Source organism: Phyllostomus discolor, chromosome 4 (assembly GCF_004126475.2).
Source record: "Phyllostomus discolor isolate MPI-MPIP mPhyDis1 chromosome 4, mPhyDis1.pri.v3, whole genome shotgun sequence".
In the NCBI taxonomy this organism is placed as follows: domain Eukaryota; kingdom Metazoa; phylum Chordata; class Mammalia; order Chiroptera; family Phyllostomidae; genus Phyllostomus; species Phyllostomus discolor.
In genome coordinates, this window is record NC_040906.2 from 36,813,677 (window position 1) to 36,833,938 (window position 20,262).

The 20,262-nt window shown below is 38.6% G+C and overlaps 1 long non-coding RNA gene across 2 annotated transcripts in view; it reads left to right on the forward strand.

The window, feature by feature from the left end:
* Positions 1 to 20,262, forward strand: part of LOC118500041 — a 63,764-nt gene that overhangs the window by 10,312 nt on the left and 33,190 nt on the right. For both annotated transcript variants that reach the window (XR_004902567.1, XR_004902568.1), the window contains exon 3: positions 3,208 to 3,308. This is a non-coding gene — a long non-coding RNA (uncharacterized LOC118500041). The remainder of the gene's footprint in view (positions 1 to 3,207; positions 3,309 to 20,262) is intronic.

Genomic DNA, 20,262 nt, shown 5'->3' on the forward strand with positions numbered 1-20,262 from the left:
GTATAGCTTACCCATGAGCCCAGTGAATATCTATGGATTTTATTTTGTATTCCTCATGCAGAGGATGAGGAGCCAATAGTTGGCCCAAGTAAGACCTCATAATTAGTAACTGCCTTGTATGCCTCGTGTATCTTTGGTGTGACATGAGTATTTGATCATTCACAGCCTCATATGTTTAGTATATCATAACTTCTAGGTGTCTCTTGCTCTTTTCATCCTTTTCTAATTATGTTCATTACACAACTACTCTATTTTATCTATGTCTAACACATTTCAGATGTTATCAACTTACTTATTTAACATATTTTATGAATTTTGCCTGTCTCACAAGCTATTTGTTTTGATTCTTAGTTTCAGTCTTTTCCCTATATACTTTTTTCTCTTATTTTCTATAGCAGAATTGACTATTCTTAAATAATTCAGCAAACACAGTATAAATATATATGTCATATAGTTAAAATATAAAATAAACACTTGGAAAGAATCAATCCCAAGTTCAGGATTTGACTCACAATGGTGGAAAGGGAAAGAGATGTATTCAGGATAGACCTCACAGGGCTTTAATTATGTTGACAATGTCTTCTTTCTTAATATAGATAGTGGGTGTATGGGTATTTATTATATTGTTTATAATTTCTCATATCTAAACTTTTCCCAATTAAAGGAAAGTTTGAAATAATAAATACCTGATGTCTTACATGTAATAGGCACTCGATACTCATTATTTTGATTTTAAAGAATTTGACTGGGTTAAATTGATATTTGCTCTTTCTATTGCTGGTGCATATGCATATTTTTCAACAAATAGTTACTTAGTACATACTGTTTGCAAGAAAGGCATTGCACCAGTTGACATGGAGGATGAAAAGTTGAGTAAAACAAAATTCTTTCTTTCAATTAAGAATTACTGTCAAGGCTGCAATTAGTCAGGGAGTTGAGACTACTGCAAAAATATGAACAATACAGGGGCATGATAATATAGTATTTTTATTAGAGAGTTTCAGATTGTGGTCAGAGTAGGTGGAGCTTCCACCAGAGGATGAGTTTATAACTTCACCTTTAAGTGAGAAGTACATTCAATCTGGACCTTAAAAGAGGTAGATATCAACAGGAAAATATAGTGAAAAAAGTATTTCAGGAAAAGGAAATACAATGGACAGAGAAAGTAGGGTTTTTTCATAGAGCAGCAGCTTGTCCAAATTGTTGTGTCAAGGGTGAGTATGGGAGAGCAGTGCAGGAGGAGCTGGGGAAGTAAGTTAGGACAAGAATCCTTCTATGAAACATTAGCAGCAGCTATCTATGGTTGGGGTTACTTCAATTTTTTTCTTTGTAGTATTCGATGTTTTCTACAGTGATCACATATTACCACATACTACAGTGATTACAAAATTAATTCCCGATGAAATAGTTGTATATTTTGGGTATGGAGATCTAACCGTCTATAAAGGCAAGGACAAATATTTAACCCTACTGTTTTTGAGATTTATCAGGGTAGCCTGACCAAAGCCCATTATCAGAGAAGAGCAATGAAGCCCTAAAATAAAATTATCTTCAGGAATGAGCAAACCTAAGTTGGTGTTCTGGCATGAACATAAGGGCCTAGAATCTTGGAGGAAGAACATCACACCGCTAAGCGGGAAGCTCCTTGGGACCCAGCCACCTTGGCTCAATACTGTGCGTTAGGCGACAATGGTGACTCTTGCTGAGTACGTGAGGGACTTCAAGAGAGTTCTAACTGCAAACCCCAGGTCAGGGGCTTCTCTGCCTGGGCAGGGGCCAAAACCACGAAGGGCATTACCACAGCATGGACTGTGCCTAGTGAAAGGGTCTAGACCTTTTCTTTCTAGATCAGTTCCCTCTAGACCTGGCATTGGAAACATACCTTGTCCTTTGGACTAAAACCCTGGGGTGTTCAGACAATTTGGGGAGAACCTAAGGATCTAAGAAATTAATTATAAAAATAAAAGTTATGACCATACCAATAAAACAGTTTTATGGATCAGGTCATACAATATCGGTGTGTATCATCCAAATTTTTAAAGTAAATGTGTTAGTATATATTCAGATAGAAATTACTTTTATAAGTCCTATGCCAAATACCAAGTTAACTTTAAAACACAACATAAATCTTTGATGCATAATTATTATAAAAGTAGTAAATTATTAGTATATAGATTCCCTCGCATTAATTTTATAAAATCAATTTTTTATTATAACTGACCTCTGACTATCTCAGTAAGTCTTGTTTCCTTGACAAAAAGGACTTTGCTATATTCTCAGCATAGACAGCCTGGCTAAAAATTCAACATGACCCTATCAAAGTTGTATGACCTATTCCAGACAACCAGTGGAGGGAAGTTCAGGTGTGTATATAAATCATCTGGTTGGCTATGTAAGTGTCTTGGAAGACACTGTTTTGTCCTCATCTAGAACTCTGCAACATTCATTCAACATCTTTGAAAGAATTTAAGTTAGTTATACTTTTAAAATTCTTGAGATATGGCATAGTTGATGTTCATGCTTGGCCTTTTGAAATATTAAACAAATAAAATGTTCCAAGTAATATTATCATTCCTTAACTAACCTTCAGGTTTTTTATTGAGAGTGATGTTAAAGAAGGCTGAATTCTTTCACCAGCATACCTCAGGGAAATACGTCCACTCTACTTATTGAATTTCCCCAGTAGATAGAAAGCTCCTAGGAGGCAAGGGAGACGTTCTTGATGGCTTTCAAACCTTAAGCATTTGACCTAGTACAGAGCATACAGCAGCTGCCCAATAGATAGTTGATGAATTGCTTTTTTTTTTTTTTTTGAGGAGGGGATAGTTGGCAGGGTTGGGCACAGCCAGGAGTGATGCTCTGCATCATTCTGGATCAAAAACATGCCTTCTATTTTTGGGAATGTTGTATGATTACTTTTTGGTCTTTATTGTAATTCAGATTTTTCGGAGTTTGGATAATTGAACTTGATAAAAGGTTTATGATTGTGATTGTTATCAGGAAATTTGTGAAGTCAATGTTTTAGGAAAGACTTTTCACTGCATATAAGAAAAATAAACTTCAGGCCAAGGGTGAATGGATGCAGCCCAGTCTCCTGAGGGACTAGGACCAAAAGCCAGAAAGCCTGTAGGGAGCCAGGAAGCATGCTCTCTTTCTCCTCTCTGTTTTTCTCTCTGTAGATTTATTTTTCTTTCCTTCTTTCTGCAGATGTTTTCACTGCCTCAAGGTGCACAACTCCAAACACTGCTTACCCACAGCTCCCCAGTGTACATCTTTTCTGTTGGAGAAACTGGGACAGACTGAGTGAGGTGAGCATTTCTGACTCAGTTCCAGACTTCCGTGAGAGAGACTCTAATCTGTCCAACTCAGGCCAGGGGGTTAGCCTTCACTTGATATGTTGTGTGACAACAAAGACGAGGGTAACAGGCATTGCAGAACTGATTTTCTGTTTTTTAAAGAAAAATGTATACTGTGTATGTATACAGGGTGGGGCAAAAGTAGGTATACAGTTGTGAGTATGTGTAACAGAGTTCATTCTTGCCCCACCCTGTATATAGTACATGCTAGTGAAAACCATAATTATAACAGTGGACTCTATATTCACAGAAGCATTGGAGGGTTCCTTCCTTGAAGGGTGAAGAGTAGTAAAAGACAGACTTCCCCCATCAGGTCCATCTCTCTGGGCACCTAGGACACTTCTCTTGACCTTTGCTTTAAGAGAAGACTGAAGATGCCCGGGAGACTGCAGCTGTATCTGCTGGTCCCAGTATCTTGTCAAGCCCTTCCAGTGAGTAAAGTATGAAGAGTTTAAAACAGAGTAAATAATGTGCAGAAATTAAGTGGTGTCAAGGAGCCAGTCCAAAGTCACACAGTGCTACTATGATTTTAATGACACCCAGGAACATGAGCTAGCACAGCAGCCCCAGAGGTATCGCAGCTGCCAGGGGAGCAGCTGGTGGGGCTTCCAGTGGCTGCGGGCAACAGGGTCCCAGCAGAGGAGGAAGAGCGTGAGGGTGGGTGGCGGTGGCCGTCCTTGCTTGCAGCAGTCTATTTCACTGTGCCTAATGGGTTGTCATGTGGATTGAAAAATGTATGTCTAAATCTATTTCTGGCTTTTAAATGTGTGAAGGAAACATGTAACTTATTTTTTCATTTTTGTCAAGTTAAAGACAAGAGACAGATGCCCTTAAAACATATGCATTTTATAAGAAGGAGTTCCTTTTCTTTGGTTGTGCATCTTTGGAAACAAAAATCAAGGATAAATAGGTCATCCCTCTAAGTTTTCCAGAGGAATATTGGCAATAGAAAGACTAGAGTAAGCACTGGTAACTAATGGAGATTAGAGAAATGAAACCAGAGAAGATGTTCAAATTTTTTTAAAAAAGAACTTGTAAAGGAAAAACAATGAAGTAAGTGTTGATGTATCATGAATTCAATTGTTAACTGTCAAAAGTACTGAAGATATAAATAACCTTTTAAAATAGAAACTTGTGAACACTTGTAGAAATTTTCTCTCCAGAGGTGTTTGGAAATCTTCAAAGCTTAATGATATCCTTTTTGAATGACCAGTCATAGTACATTGGGAATGAAAGAAATCTGGAAGAATAAAAGCACATTACCAATAAAACAGATATATTCCTGGGAGGGGGCATTATGACAATTTTAAGTTCAACTATAGTGCCTTAAAGAAATATCAAAGAAAACATTATAAAGCAAAATATTGTAGACTTTTATTTATGAAAAAATATTTTTGAGCACATCCTCTTTTCCAGGCTCTGTGCTAGGCATGGGATTATACTGGTAAATATGATGGATGCTGTCCCCACATGGATGTCCCTGCCCAAGCTTTGAGTTGATCAGGAAGAATATCATAATCACCAAATCCAGTAGCTGCGTGGGAACCAAAAGATTAGTTAGTCCAAACTTTTATTTTATAAGTGAGGAAACTAAGGCCTAAAATACCATATAAGTGAAACTGGCTATGCTTTTAGCCTCTCTAGTTCTGCTATCTAAATAAAGCATTTCTTATCTTGTAGGTCCTTCTCAAGTTCTCAAATTGTATGCCTTATAACAAGTGAAGCTATTAATTCATTGACTGTGAAATGTGGAGTGGGGGAAAGGGGAGAGCAACAGGGAAAATGGTGGGACAACTGTAATTGAACAATAAAAAAAACTCTTTATAGGCTATCACAATTCCTATGCATTCCTGGAAATAAAACAGGAAATCAGATGAAAAAAAATACCAAGTTCTAATTTTCAGTATCTAATCCACTTTTTTTTAAGGAAGTGTTAGCCATGTGATTCCTATTACCATTAAAAATAGTCATATTATGTGATACTGACCATCTGTTTAGGATATGGCAGATGCACTTGGGAAATCCAGAATAATGGGAACTCAACACCATCTTCATTACAGAGGTTATTGGTCCAAGAAGATGTTACTTTGGTCAGATGAGGCATTGTTAGATGGACCATCTGGTTTCACACCTACCTGTGCTCTAGACTTCACGTGATAACTGTCCCTTGGTTGTCTGACTGGTGTGGTACTGTACAGTTAGCACAATGCTTGACACCCACAAAGATGTTGTGACAATTGCTGAAGTAAATGCTATGAAGCATTCTGAGCAATTCAAAAGAAGGACGCTGGCTAATTACCTAAAATCATTACTCACCCACAGGTACAGCTCCTTTTTTAACATACTCTTAATATGGTAATATAAAAGGGCATTCCTCAGGGTACATTTGAATGTCTCTGTGTGTTTCATTACATTTGTTATCCATTCTAACTTTTAAATTAATTCTTATTTTTAGGATGTTAACCTGGTGCTAAAGGAGACTGATCAGCAATTTAATAATTATACATATGTCACCATGTTTGAAAAGATAAGTGTTTGGGTCTCTAAAGTTTCCCTGTCTATTAATCTATGACAAAAATGAATTTGGTTATGATTTCCTATCTGAATTTGGATCATTTGGCCATGAACTCAGATATGATAGAAACACATGTTTGAGAATCTATTTGGCTGGATGACTTGGATTGAAGCCTAAAAATTAAAAAAGAAAGAAAGAAAGAAAAGAAAAGCAACTACACACAAGCTAATAAATGCAAATACCTGACAGCATTGAAGCTGATGGTGACTGAAACCAACACAGATTAGTTTTTGTACAGTTGTCTTTATTTTCCTTCCTTCCTTTCTTTTTTTGAAATAACAGGTTTATTGAGATGTAATTCACATGTCAAAAATTTACTTTTTCAACACATGTAATCCCATGTTTTTAGTATATTCACAAGGTTGTGCAACCATCAGCATAAATTTCACAACATTTTCATCACTCCAGAAAGAAACCCATTAGCAGTCATTCCCCATTTCCCCTCCCTAAGCCCCTGGCAACTACTTATCTTTTTTCTCTCTCTATTTATTTGCCAATTCTGGCTATTTTACGTAAATTGAATCATGGAATATGTGTACTTCGATGTCTGACTTCTTTCAGTTGGCATAATACTCACAATGTTCATTCATTCCCATTCTTTTTATAGCCAAATAACATTCTGTTGTATAGATATACATACCGTATTTTGTTTGACCGTTCATCAGTTGATGGACATGGACATTTGGGTTCTTTCTACCTTTTAGCTATTATGAATAATGCTGCTATGAATATCCATGTATGAATTTTGTGTGGATATACATTTTCAATTCTCTTGGATGGATACCTATGACTAGAATTGCTAGGTTATATGGTACTCTGTGATTAACTTTTTGAGGAAGTAAAACTGTCTTCCAAAGCAATTGCATCATTTTCATTCCTGCCAACAAAGAATAAGAGTTAAATTTCTTTATATCCTTGTCCATTTTTGTCCAAATTGTTTATGATAGCCATCCTAGTGGTAAAGTGATATCTCATTGTTTTGATTTGCATTTTTCTAATGACTAATGATGTTGAATAGGTTTTCATGATTGTTGGTGATTTGTATATCTTCTTTAAAGAAATGTGTAAGTTCTTTGCTTATTTTTAATTGGGTTATTTTTCTTTTTACTATTGAATTTTAAGAATTCCTTATATATTCTGGTATAAGTCCCTTATCAGATATGTGATTTACTAATGTTTTGTCCAATTCTATGGGCTATTTTTCACTTTTCTGAAATGAATCACAAAAATTTTTAATTTTGACGATGTCTTACTTATTTTCTTTTGTTATTATTGCTTGTGCTTTAGGTGACATATCTAGGAAATCATTGCCTAATCAAAGGTCACAAAGGTTTACTCCTAAGTTTTCTTCTAAGAGTTTCGTAATTTTCAACTCTTCCATTTAGGCATTTGATCCATTTTGAAGTAATTATTTGTTGGGAACCGCCCTGCCTGGTATCAGAAGCTGTAACCCCACCAAGGCTAAGGCTGAGGGAGTGGCCTTGGACCATAAGCCAGCCAGGAGACAAAAGCTGATCTCCCTGGCAGGAGTGCTGCTTCTGCTGCTTCATTCATAACTAAACCCCAAAGCTTGGTCGGTTAGCCAATGACGGGTAAGATTCCCCAAGGGGGGAATGACCTAAGACAGGCACGATCACGTGGCAGGCCCCCAAGAAGGACTTTGGGGGCTACAGCAAAAGAGGGTGATGGACCCTCGCCCCTCGGCTTTGACGTAGCCTGAGTTCTCAGCGTCTGGGAAAAAAATCTCCTTATCTCTTGGTTGCCTTAGTTCCCTTGCTCCACCTAAGCCTGAAACAATGACAGGGTGGTGCAGCTCTGTGCTGAAAAGGGCGGGTTCCCCAGGTGATTAGGCCTAAGAAAGAATATGTAAAATCCTGTGAAACCTGCTTTGTTTAGAATGCTCTCAGTTGAATGATGAGGGTCCAGGGAAGAAGTAAGTTTGTTCCTTAAAGTTTTTTACAGCTTTTTGACCCAGACTCAAAATAGGCCCTCAGACTTCCTTGTTACCTATTGTTTGATCCTTACTTCCTAGCAATGAGTAAGGATCTTTACCTGAATTCTTACGCAAACGCAAATGAAACCAATAAAAAGCCTCTCCGGCGGGGGAACAGCAAGCTCTCCTCACCAGAGAGAGTGGCCATTTCGCTCCTACTTCCCCACAGGACCTGGTTGTCTCTGTGTATGTTTTTCTCGCGTGTTGATGAGCCATCCACAGCATTCCACTGTCACTGCTGGCCGGTGAGCACGCATCAATTATTTGATACAATGCAAGGTCAGGACCCAACTTCATTCTTTTGCATGGAGATATCTAGTTGTCCACTTGAACTGTATTGGCTGGCTCCCTTGTAGAAAATAAACTGACCATCAATGTAAGCTTATTTCTGGACTTGTAATTCTATTCCATTGATCTATATGTCTATCCTTATGCCATTACCACACTGTCTCGATTACTGTAGCTTTGTAGTAAGTTTTAAAATAGGGAAGCATGAAGCAATTTCTGGGGAAAAAGCCAGCTGAAATTTTGATATGTATTCCGTTGAATCTGTAGATGAATTTAAGGAGTACCACAATTTTAACAACAAGTCTTCCAATTCATGAGCCTGGGGTGTCTTTCTATGTATTTAGAGCTTGTTTAATTTCTTTCAATGGTGCCTTAGAGTTTTCAGTGTACAAATTTTTTACTTATTTTCTTACATTTATTCCTGTTTTATTTCTTTTGATGCTGCTGTAAATGATGTTGTTTTCTTAGCTTCAATTTCACATTCTTTGTTGCTAGTGTATAGAAATATATTGATATTTATATGTTGATCTTGTATTTTGCAACCTTTGACTTTGTTAGTTCTAATATTTTTAGTAGATTCCTTAGGATTTTTCTATATGCTAGATCATGTCAGCTACAAATAGAGATAGCTTTGCTTTTTTTCCTTCCAAATAGATGCCTTCTATTTCTTTTTCTTGCCTAATTGCTCTGTCTAAAGCTTCCAGTACAGTGTTGAATGGAAGTGGCAAGAGTGAATATCCTTGTCTTTTTTCTGATCTTAAGGGGAAATCATCTAGTATTTCTCCATCATGTATGATGCTGTCGGTTTTTTTGTAGATGTCTTTTATCAGGTTGATCAAGTACCCTGTATGGCTTTCTTTAAATGCCATTGATGGGCAAGGCTGAATTGTTACAACTAATGAGAGCTGAAAGTACCTTTAGAATTTCATGTCCTTTTCAGTATTGTAATTAGAGCTAAAAACAATGCCCACTAGAGACAGGTTATGTATTTTGTTTTCTGGAAAAGGCTGCATGTTGCAGAAGGAATTTTTCTATATCTCTTTTCCTACCCCCCAAGCATGCTTCCTTATCTTTCACCACATGAGAACAAACAATTGATTGAGGCAGGTAAATAGCTTCTTTCCATACTATCCTTATGATTGTAGGATTCAGTACCTTTGTCCATACATTTCAATAGCACACATGCCATGAATGTTATATAAAACAAGCTGCAGGAAGTCAGTAAAGGTGTCAACTCCAGAAAACCATCTCCATAAACTTCTAAGAAGAAAATACATTGTCAGGTCCACTGAGAATTTAGTTCTCCAGAAATCGGGGAAATTAGGACTTGATCCACATCCTGGGGGAAAAAACTCTGCTGATTTGGTGGTGATCCTGATGATGATGAGGAGATGATGCAGCACTATCAGTTTTACAGCATGAGAGCTGCTAGGTGCTAGGTGGTACCTTTAGGAAGCATAGGATGCAGCACTATCAGTTTTACAGTATGAGAGATGCTAGGTGCTAGGTGGTACCTTTAGGAAGCTTAGGATGCCCAAGAGCCAATGCAGGACTGGCCAGCCAGGTAAAAACTGTCCCAGCCAGGGAAGACATAGTATGGCAGAATTAATTAAGTGGCTTTGATGACTATTCTCCAATTTTCTGTTGTCTATTAGCTTGCCATTTCCCCCTATGGCCAGTATTCATCTCCTACTCTCAACTTTTAGTTCTTTGTCTTTAGCTCCATGTAATGCCTAGGGACCAGTAAATACTAACTTTGACTACCATATGAACCTCTCCCTTAAATGGCAGAATAGAAACACCACATGTCTCCTGTTTTCTGGAAATGAACCTGTACACACTTCAGGTTTGTTTCTGCTCAGCCTGCATAATTTATGTATGACAATTACAATATGAAAAGCAAACCATAAGCCAAAAGCAACATTAAAAAAAAATCATTAAGGTCTACCTCCTGTGCTTTCAGAGTCAAGTAACAAAAGGGTTGCTATGAGTTTTAATAGCAAGACCAATTTTACTCTTTGAATTGAGAACCAGCTTTGCTACCTCTAATAGAAGAGATTATTCTTTGCTTATTTCCATTCCTTCAGTGCCCAACATCTTAGGTAAGAATTATAGGAATAAAACAACTTTAAGCCCTGGCTGGTGTAGCTCAGTGGATTGAGTGCAGGCCTGTGAACCAAAGCATCACCGGTTTGATTCCCAGTCAGGGTACATGCCTGGGTTGCAGACCATATCCCCAGTATGGGGTGTGCTAGAGGCAACCACACATTGATGTTTCACTCCCTCTCTTTCTCCCTCCCTTCCCCATCTCTGTAAAATAAATAAATAAAATCTTTTAAAAAATGAATAAAGTTATTGGTAAAAATGAAAATATGTCTTTAAAAAAACTTTAAAGGAACAAAGAATCTTCCTCTGCTTTTAGGTGAAACCATAATCTAATCACAGAGTAAGTTAGAAGTCAGGTAATTGGAAATTATCTTCTTTCTCTAAAGGTGGCATCATTTATCCCTATCTGATAACTTCTGCTTGGTAGAAGTGGGGGAAGGAGAGATGGTGAAAAGAGAAGGGATGGGACACATGAAAACTGACAACAGTACTGTACATTTTTCTGGTCTCATTGGGGAATTTGGGTGTTTCTCATGAAGTGCCATTGATCCCTGTGAAACATATATGTGTAGCGCTCCCTGCTAGCCTGGAGAGTCCAGGAACTTTTAGAAACTGATGGTGAGAACTAAAGAACCTGGCAGAAGGTGAAGAATTGGTAGGCAAAAGGAGATGAGACTTGGTATGTAATTTGGGCCACACTAAAGCAAACAATGAGACAAAGTGGAAGAAAGGCAGGATGGTTTTGCTAAAGCCTTGATGATTATCACACTGAGAAGCTGTGAGCAAAGTGGAGAGCCTGCTTAGGTCTGGGCTGCTGGTCTAGCTCTGTGATCCTGGACTTCTGGCCCAGCTCCCTGATAAGACAGCATCTCCTCTGAGGCTTCTCACGTGGCCTCCCTAAGAATCCCAGGAGAGGGATTTTTCCATTTAGTTACTTGATAATAAAATTTAAGTCTCAATTTTCAGACAGTTTAAAGAAAGGACAGTAGTGTCACAGTAAAAGCCTAAAAGACAGAAACAATTAAGGAGATGATCATGAAACTCTAAAAACCATTTCCAAGATTGAGTCATGGAAATGTAGGCTAAAAACTTAATAGCAATAGTCATAGTGATGAGGATAAAGAGCAGCGTGCTGCAGCCAAAGAAGTCATTTGATTCCCACGTGGCTGTCCTAAGAGAAATGAGGTTCTAGCCTAAAGGAAATAGAAAAACTTGTTTTTGAAAAATGTATAATCTAGTTATTTTCCAGAGTATTTGTATTTGGAGGTTTATTCTGAGTAAATTTCCCCAGAGAAACATTATGTCCTCTCAGTCTCAGGATGTAGCAAGTACAAACAGGGTCAGAAAAAGAAATGGAAATGACACTGAGAAACTAAATAGGGGTCGAAAGGAAATTCTATGCAGGTGAAATGTTTTTCAATCCGTGTATATTCCTAATCTCTCTAATAGGCGTAATTTAGTTTGCGGCAGGGGTGAGGTGGGGTGCTGTAGAGTGGGAGTAGGGTGAACTCTGGTGTCTTTAAAACTAAAGGACTAGGAAGGGAACTGAAGAGCATGAAACCCATCTCTTGCTCTTTCATCTGGATTGCCCTAAACCACACTCAAATAGAGATACTCTCAGGAATTCTTCTCAGAAAGGAAAAGATTACTGAGTTCAGATGACATAAAGGCCCTGGGTAGTGGACTTTAATTTAAATTTGAAGTGGAGTGGGTTACCTAAACACTCAGATGTTTACGAATGTTTGTAAATCCAATATTTAAATACTCTAAAAATTGTTTTTAGGAAAAATGCCACAAAACTTAATTATAGTACACAGATAAGATTGTTAAGGAGAAATTTTTATCAGAAGCCTCAGAATTTAGGGCTAGGAACTCAGCCCATGGGGTCTTTATTGGTAACAGCCAAGACGAGCTCTGGGAAGGATCCCGAAAAGGGCACTGCTGCGAGTTTTGGGGGTGTGGCCAGACCTCCATGCTGTGTAAACCACAACTTAAGAAGCCCCGTATTAAAAAAAAAAAAGCCCCGTATTTATGTAAGAGTTTACTATTCTAATCAAATACAACTCAAAATAAGATGCAATTTTCACATTTCAGTTTTAACACATTTTATTATGTACTGAATTATTTATTGTACTGCATAAAATTGGGTATATTAACTTTGTATTACTTCTTCTCATTTTTCCATTTCCTCAACATCTATAACTAAGGTCAGTGTTCAGTTATATCCCTAATGCCAAGTACTATTTGATGATCACCTTTTTTCTTCTCAACTTTATCCTCATCTACATGCTTATGTGATTCAGTATCAGCCCCTCAGTACCTGACCTGGGCTCCAGGCTGGGGGCTCTCTGTGCCTAAGTATTTTATCCCAGCATTGTTCTGCTGTCCCCTCATCCTACCCACCTATACTCCAGGATTTGAGCAACTGCTTTCTGCTCCCATTCCCGCTTGTTGGGTCTTGGGTGATGAATGGCTCAAAGTGGCAGGAACTCATGGCTGTGACATTAAACTGCCATCTTCCACAGAATGGGCAACAGTAATGTTACTGTGTTGCAGGTAGGGAAGAGAGAGACCAAGAATGCTAAAATGGAGGGCGAAGAATGGAAGGGAGCAGAGGGGCCTAGTGAGAATAGCCTAGGGATCCCTGAGACCTTAGATTCCTTTGTAAATTATAGAAAACGCCAGGAGCACCCCCCACTAGGAAAACAAGGCTAGCAAGAAGAGACCTCTTTCAGACAGTAGTGCATAATATATGTCACCCAGCTCCCTTTCCTGGATGGAATGTCTCATTCTTCCAGATGCCAGGAGCACTAGTGGCCAAAAGCCCTCAGCCGTCAGCCTTCTTTAGAATTCCCAGGACTGAAGAGAGCTCTCTTGCCCTCAGTCACAGCCTCTTCTTGTAGCCTCTCCCTGTATTCAATGACTGGTCAAATATGAAGACTATTCCTTTAGCTCCAATAAAGAACATCTCTGAAAATCCATCTCCGCTTCAGCATTCACTGTGAGCAACATTGAGGCTTTCCTTGAGACTTTGTCACAGCCCAACGTCTCCCTCTGCCCATGCTTCTTTCCCTTCCCTTGCGCAGGTGGCGATGCAAAGAGCACTGCCTAATGATGCTCTCTATCCCCAGGCTCCAGCTCAGTCTGCTCCCTGGGAGCCCAACCCGCAGGACTGAGTGTGGGTATCTATAAAACACAGAGGCTATGACATCAATAACACAGGTGAAAGAAAAAAATAGATGAATTGAACTTTATCAAATTAAAAACATTTATGAATCAAAGAACACTATCAGCAGAGTGAAAAGCCAACCTACGAAATGGGAGAAAATATTTGCAAATCATGTATCCGATAAAGGATCACTATCCAGAATACATGAAGAACTAACAACAAAAGGCAGATTTAAAAATGGGCAAATGTTTTAACCATTTCTCTAAAGAAGATACATACGTGGCCATAAGCACATAAAAAGATACTTAACATCACTGATTATTAGGAAAGTGCAAATCAGAACCACAGTGAGTTACCACTTCATACTCATTGAGATAGTTATTGTAAAAACGGAAACAAAAACTAGAAAATAACAAGCATTGCTGAAGATGTGCAGGAATTGGAACCCTTGTGCACTGCTGGTGGGAGTGTAAAATGGTTCAGCCACTATGGAAAAAAGTATGGAAGTTTTTCCAAAAATAATTAAAATATAATTACAATATGAGCCAGCAATTCCACTTCTGATATATACCCAAAAGAATTGAAAACAGACACTCCAACAGATATTTGTATACCCACGTTCATAGCAGAATTAATTGCTCACACTAGTCAAAAGGTGGAAACAACCGAAAAGTATGTCAACAGGTAAATGGATCAAAATGTGGTAATGTGGTTACCACATTAAAAAGGAAGGAAATTCTGACTACAACATGGATAAACCTAGAGGACATTATATCAGGTAAAATAAGCCAGTCACAGAAAGACAAATACTGTATGGTGCCACTTACCTGAGTAAGTCTCAAGTCTATGGAGACAGAAAGTAGAGTGGTGGCCACCAGAGGCTGGAGGGAGGGAGGAATGGGGAATTAGTGTTTAATGGGTGCAGAGTTTCATTTTGGGATAATGAAAAAGTTCTGGAGATGGGTAGCGAAGGTGGTTGCACGATAATGTGAGTGTACTTAATGCCACTGAATTGTACACTTGAAAAGGTTAAAATGATCAGTTTTATGTTATGTATATTTTACCACAGGGAATTAATTAGTTAAGAAACTATAGGGGTAGGATCGGATGTGTTTTCAGTTTCCCTTTGTACATTAAATTACCTTCACACTCAAATTTGGCTTGGTGTGATTGATTTCAGGGGCTAGATTATAGCAGTTCTCAATTTCAGCTGCAGATTGGAAACATTTTGGGAGTTGTTTTTTTTTTTTAATGATACTTTGGTTTCATTGTAGTGATTTGTTTGTAATTGTTTAGAGGCCCAGCTTTGGTAGGTTTTTAAAAGCTTTAGGTGATTCCAAAATGCAAACACAATTGAGATTTAGTGGGCTAGAGGAACCTCAGCCCACACCTTCCCTTCCCACTTGCTGTTGCCCTTGAGGATTTGGGCACCTGCTTATCTTTCCTAGCTAGCCTTATCATTCTGATTCATCCCCCTCCTACACACACCCTAGCTTCGGCTGAACCAAATGACTTGTCATTTATCCTCTCCTGTCAAACCCTGTCTGACCCCTTTTCCTTTGCTGGTGTTTCCTCTGACAAGATTGCCCTTCTCTGACTGTTTCCAGCCCTAGTGGACGCCTTATTTGAGAAATGTGCCCTTGGCATCCATTACTAGGCTGTGCCAGCTCCCTTCCTCTGAACTCTGGAAATGCTTCGTGTGAAGCCCCCACACTGCTGACCTTATCACAGAGGCAGGAAATCCCACTCCCCATTGCTGGGATCGTCTTTCTTCCTGTGTTCCCAGGTGTAATGCAAGGCGCCAAGGAAGATATAAGTTACCATAAACAAATAGGTTTCTTTGATAAGAGATCATTCAGTCCACACTTAAATAGCAAATTTTTTAAGTGAATGCATTCAGAAGGATTAGTATATCATTAGAAATAAGGCAGTTTTCTTTTTTCTGTATTAAATTTAATTTATTGGGGTGACACTGGTTAATAAAATTATATAGATTTCAAGTATACAATTTTATAAAGCATCATCTGTGTATTACATTGTGTATTTACCATTCAAAGTCAAATTTCCTTCCATCACCTTATATCTGATCCCCTTTGCCTTTTACCACTTTGCCTTTCCTCTGGTAATCATCATATTATTGTCTGTGTCTATGAGTTTTTGTTTGTCTTGTTTATTTACTGCTTTCAGTTTTATATCCCATGTATGAGTGAAACCATATGGTTCTTGATATTTTTCATATAACTTATTTTGCTTAGCATGATATTCTCAAGATCCATTCATGTTGTTGCAAATGGCAGTATTTCATCTTTTCTTACAGCTGAGTAGTGTTCCATTGTATATGTGTACCACATCCTCTTTATCCAAGATCTTCTGAGTGGAAACTTTGTTTCCACTTCTTGGCCACTGTGAATAATGCTGCAATGAACATAGGGATGCATATATTTTTACAAACAAATGTTTTCAAAATTTTTTGAGTAGATACCCAGAAGAGGGGTTGCTGGTTCATATTGTAACCCTATTCTTAATTCTTTGAGGAATCTCCATACCGTTTTCCATAGTGGCCGTACCAGTTTACATGCCCACCAGCAGTGAATGAGGTTTCCTTTTTCTCTACAACCTCTCCTACACTTCTTATTACTTGTCTTGTTGATAATAGTCATTAACAAGTGTGAGGTGGTATCTCATTGTAGTTTTGATTTGCATTTCTGTAACAGCTAGTGAAGTTGAGCATCTTTTCATATATCTGTCGGTCATTTGTATGCCTTTTTGGGAAAAGTGCCAAGGCAGTTTTCTTTTATCATTAGTTGAGCCATTATTATGTGCCTAGGAGTGCACTAATGTTTAACTTAGACTAAGTTTCTTATTGAATTTCCATGGCAACCACAGGAGGCAGGCCCTACCATCTCCGTGTTAAAAATGAGGAGACAATTTCAGACAGGTTAAGAACTTGTCCAGGATCCCAGCTAGTATGTAGCAGATCTGAAGTTTCAGTAGGAATACAGCTGATGATTCCAGCTTCTTCCTGATTTCCCATTTTGGGAAAATGAACAGATAAAATATATAGGAGATCAGTGAAAGTCTAAAATCAGGAGAGGGGCTATTACTGATAGGAAAAAGGAGCTAAAAGAAGAGGTCACACACCAAAAAGACATACTGTGAAATCTTGCCTACTTTGCTCAGCCCTCCGCTTACTTGTGAGTAGGTATTTAAATAACAAACACAAGGCTAGAAGGTGACCACCATAAGACCCTTGTTCCTAATATACACTCCAATTAAATTCAGCCCAATAGTATTTATTGAGGATCTATCATGTGCCAGAAACAGTACAAGGTGTCTGAGTTCCAAGCAGAGAAGATACTAGATTTTTGCCAAATATAGAGTTTTCACTCTAGTGGGGGCAAGAGCTGCACTATCAACAGACACTCCCAGCACAATAGCACATGTTCTTATAATCTGGGTATACACTGACAGCTGTGGAAGTGCAGAGGGACCGAGTTTCCAAGAGAAGTCCGAGGAATTGACATTTGAAATCAGTTTTGTTGTGTGACTAGGAGATGACCACATTGGAAAAAAACAGTTGAGCAAGTGCAGAGGCATAGACTCAAAGGACTTAGTGGGTTGGGCAGGAGCCAGGGAGTCAGGGTGGTAGCAGGGAATGGTGGGTTGGGAATGGGGACAGATTGTAAGGGATGGTCTATATTATCCTAAGTAATTCTGACCTTATCCTGTGAGTTTAGAAGTGAGTAACATGATTAGACATATATTTTAGAAAAAGAATTATTCCGATGGCAACATGAAAGTTTGAATGAGAGAACAGTTAGGAATGAAAATGAGAATTTAGGGCTTGATGACCAATTTAAAAAAGGGGGAGAAAAAAGAAAAAGTCAAGAATCCCAGTTTTCTAGTTTAAGCAACTGATTTAGTTGAATTAAAGACCAGAGTATAGCAGTTCTGTATTCAGTTTTGATTTCATAGAATGCGAAGTGCGCAAAGGACATTCAGATGGAGGAAGAATTAATATAGATGATATGATAATATGATGCAAAATGTCAGGTTAGGGAGGCTGCAGAGTAAAAACATTAGCCATATTTGTAAAAATGGATTCCAGACTGCCAGATGACATTAAAACATACCTAGGAGCAGTGTGGTACAGTTGACATGGACTTTGGCGTTAAAGAAACTCAACCTTCCTGATTTGGTTACTTAGTGCTGTGTGACCTTGAGGACGTTACCTAGCCTCTCTGAATCTCACATGTAAAATTGAAACAATACTGACCTGTTTTGCAGGGTTGTATTCAGATTAGCAATAATGTTTGCAAACAGTACTAGACTAACTGAGTTGGCTCATAGTCATTTTTGTTAAAGCTCATAGGTGGAAAGGGTTGGGAGAGGGGACTGTACAGTGTTCAAAAGAAAGAAAAAGAGACCAGGGAAGAGACTAGTTGCCTAAAGTACCTCAGTTAAGGCAATATGGACTTACCATCTGTGGAGAAATGGATTGTCAAGATCTATAGCCTTGTTTAGGTTCCAGAAATAGGCATTGGGGCAGGATGAAGACCTTGACTGCCTTTTCTATTTGATCCGCTCTGGTCATTCTCACAGGATTCAAATCATTGTACCATTAGGATTGGTCTTCAGGGTGATCCTATCTATGCCCCTTTCCCCTTCACTTCTTGAGGAGGAAAGACTCTAGGGAGGTAGAGAAGGAAGGAGGCACCTACAGTAGGATGGAAGGACCATTGGCATCTGCTTATTCATATCTGGATTTCCTTTCAGAGCATAACACATCGTTCCATTTTATAATACAGAAAAAATTCAAATGAAATTCACTAATTCCAAATTATAATCAGTTGATTAACTTACAAGTAAAAATGATTAAAATGAGGTCTTTTTCTATCTTGATAAAACGAAGGAACAAAAAGGGTAGGGGAGATGTGAACATGGATAGTCTTGCCTTGTGGCAGCATAGCTGCAGTCTTCATGTGGCATTCTTCTTGTGTGTGCGACTATGTCCATTATTTCCCTTTTCCTTAGGACGCCAGTCGTGTTGGATTGCAGGCACACCCCACTTCAGCATGACCTCATCTTAATGATCCTATTTCCAAATAAGGTCATATTCTGAGATCCTGGGTGTTGGGACTTAAACATATGAATTTTGGCAGGTTGGGGGTGCAGGGTACAATTCAACCCACAACAATTGTTAGTACTTCCTCAGCTCCTTCCTGAGAAGCCTTCACAGGAAGACACTAGAGCTGTGAGTTACAGGAAGGCAGGAATTCTGGCTGTCAGAGCGAGGGAACGCGTTGCTACTGTTTGTTGGATCCGTGATTGCTGCCACACATTCCAATGCCAAACAAATAATTTGTATTCTGGCAGCACCAGCCTCATTCCAAGACTAATGCTGATAATCCTTCCCTTGTACCCATCTCTAGTGAGCCTTCTTTCCTTCACCAGCATCTTGTAGTTGCTTTTTAACCTATTTCTTTGCCCTCTGATAAATGAATAACCAAGAGACAAGAATTAGAAACCATATAAAAAGAAAGAAATGAGAAGAGCAAAAGAGAATATTTTTTAAATAACACTGCTTGTTAAAGATGGCAAATGTATTGTTTTCTGTGGCATATAGAGCTGAGGGTAGAAACCTTCAGTAAGTAATTTTATAAGACTCTGGGTGCTTGGCACCCCTGGGACCAGCTAGAAGTGGTGGAGCTGACTCATACGGCAGCAGCTGGATGGCGCTCTGCAATGGAAGGGTGTGAAGGCTGTCTTGCTTCTGCAAACTCTGTATTGGTGCAGGAATGGGCCACAGAGCTGACTCTTACCAAAGACAGTTCTCCTGTGCGACTAGGGAGAGGAGACATGACTGGGATTGGGGGGTGGCAGGAGCTTCAAGGAGGTGGGTGAGTTTGGTGGAGACAACTTGCCTAAGGGATGCTGAAATAGGCCCATGTGCCATCTTTGTCATGCTTGCTATAGGTCACATACACCTACTCTTGGAAAGCTTCCCATGTAGGCCCTGAGGCATAAAGAGCTGTGAACACCTGGCTTATATCAGTTGGATAATTTTATATAACTCCTACACAGCCAGTAAATCAACACTGGATCAGAGGCCTGGCACCTAACATAACAGACACAGAATCTAAAAGGCAAGTTTGTAATAATTAAAGTCAAATTTTTAAAAATTTAAGTGCATCATCCATATTTATGCTATTTCTATTTACTGATATTTAACATCATTACTAATAAATCAATAGCAGATATGAAAATTGGCAAATTATTTGTAGGCCAGAAAGAATACATATTTATCCAGAACCGATCTGAAATTACAGAGGTTTCAGGAGTTTTACCTGTGATATTCTTCTGGGCTTGCCACCTATCCAGGTGAAAATGAAAGTGGAGCCCAAGAGCTTCTGTTTCTGTGTCTGCTTGATAACAGGTAGTAAAGCAATAGGAAACAGACTTCTCACCACATGCTTTAATCTTAAAATGGTAGGTGTTTGGCTTTATAAAAATCCAGCCTAACTTTTGTAGATTTCTTCTCTTCCATTTCTTGATTTCTATCCTGCACTTACAAAGGGAGAAAGCAATAACTTTTGTGTTAGTTAATCTTCACTAATATCAACATAATGGGGAAAACATTCATCACAGCATGGTTTTATAAGAAATACATCTCATTTTACTGTGCAAATTAAATCTGCTTAAAATGGCATAAACCATGCCCACAGTCAGTGTTCAATAAATGATGGTTGAAACAAACTATAGAAGGGCGGGGACC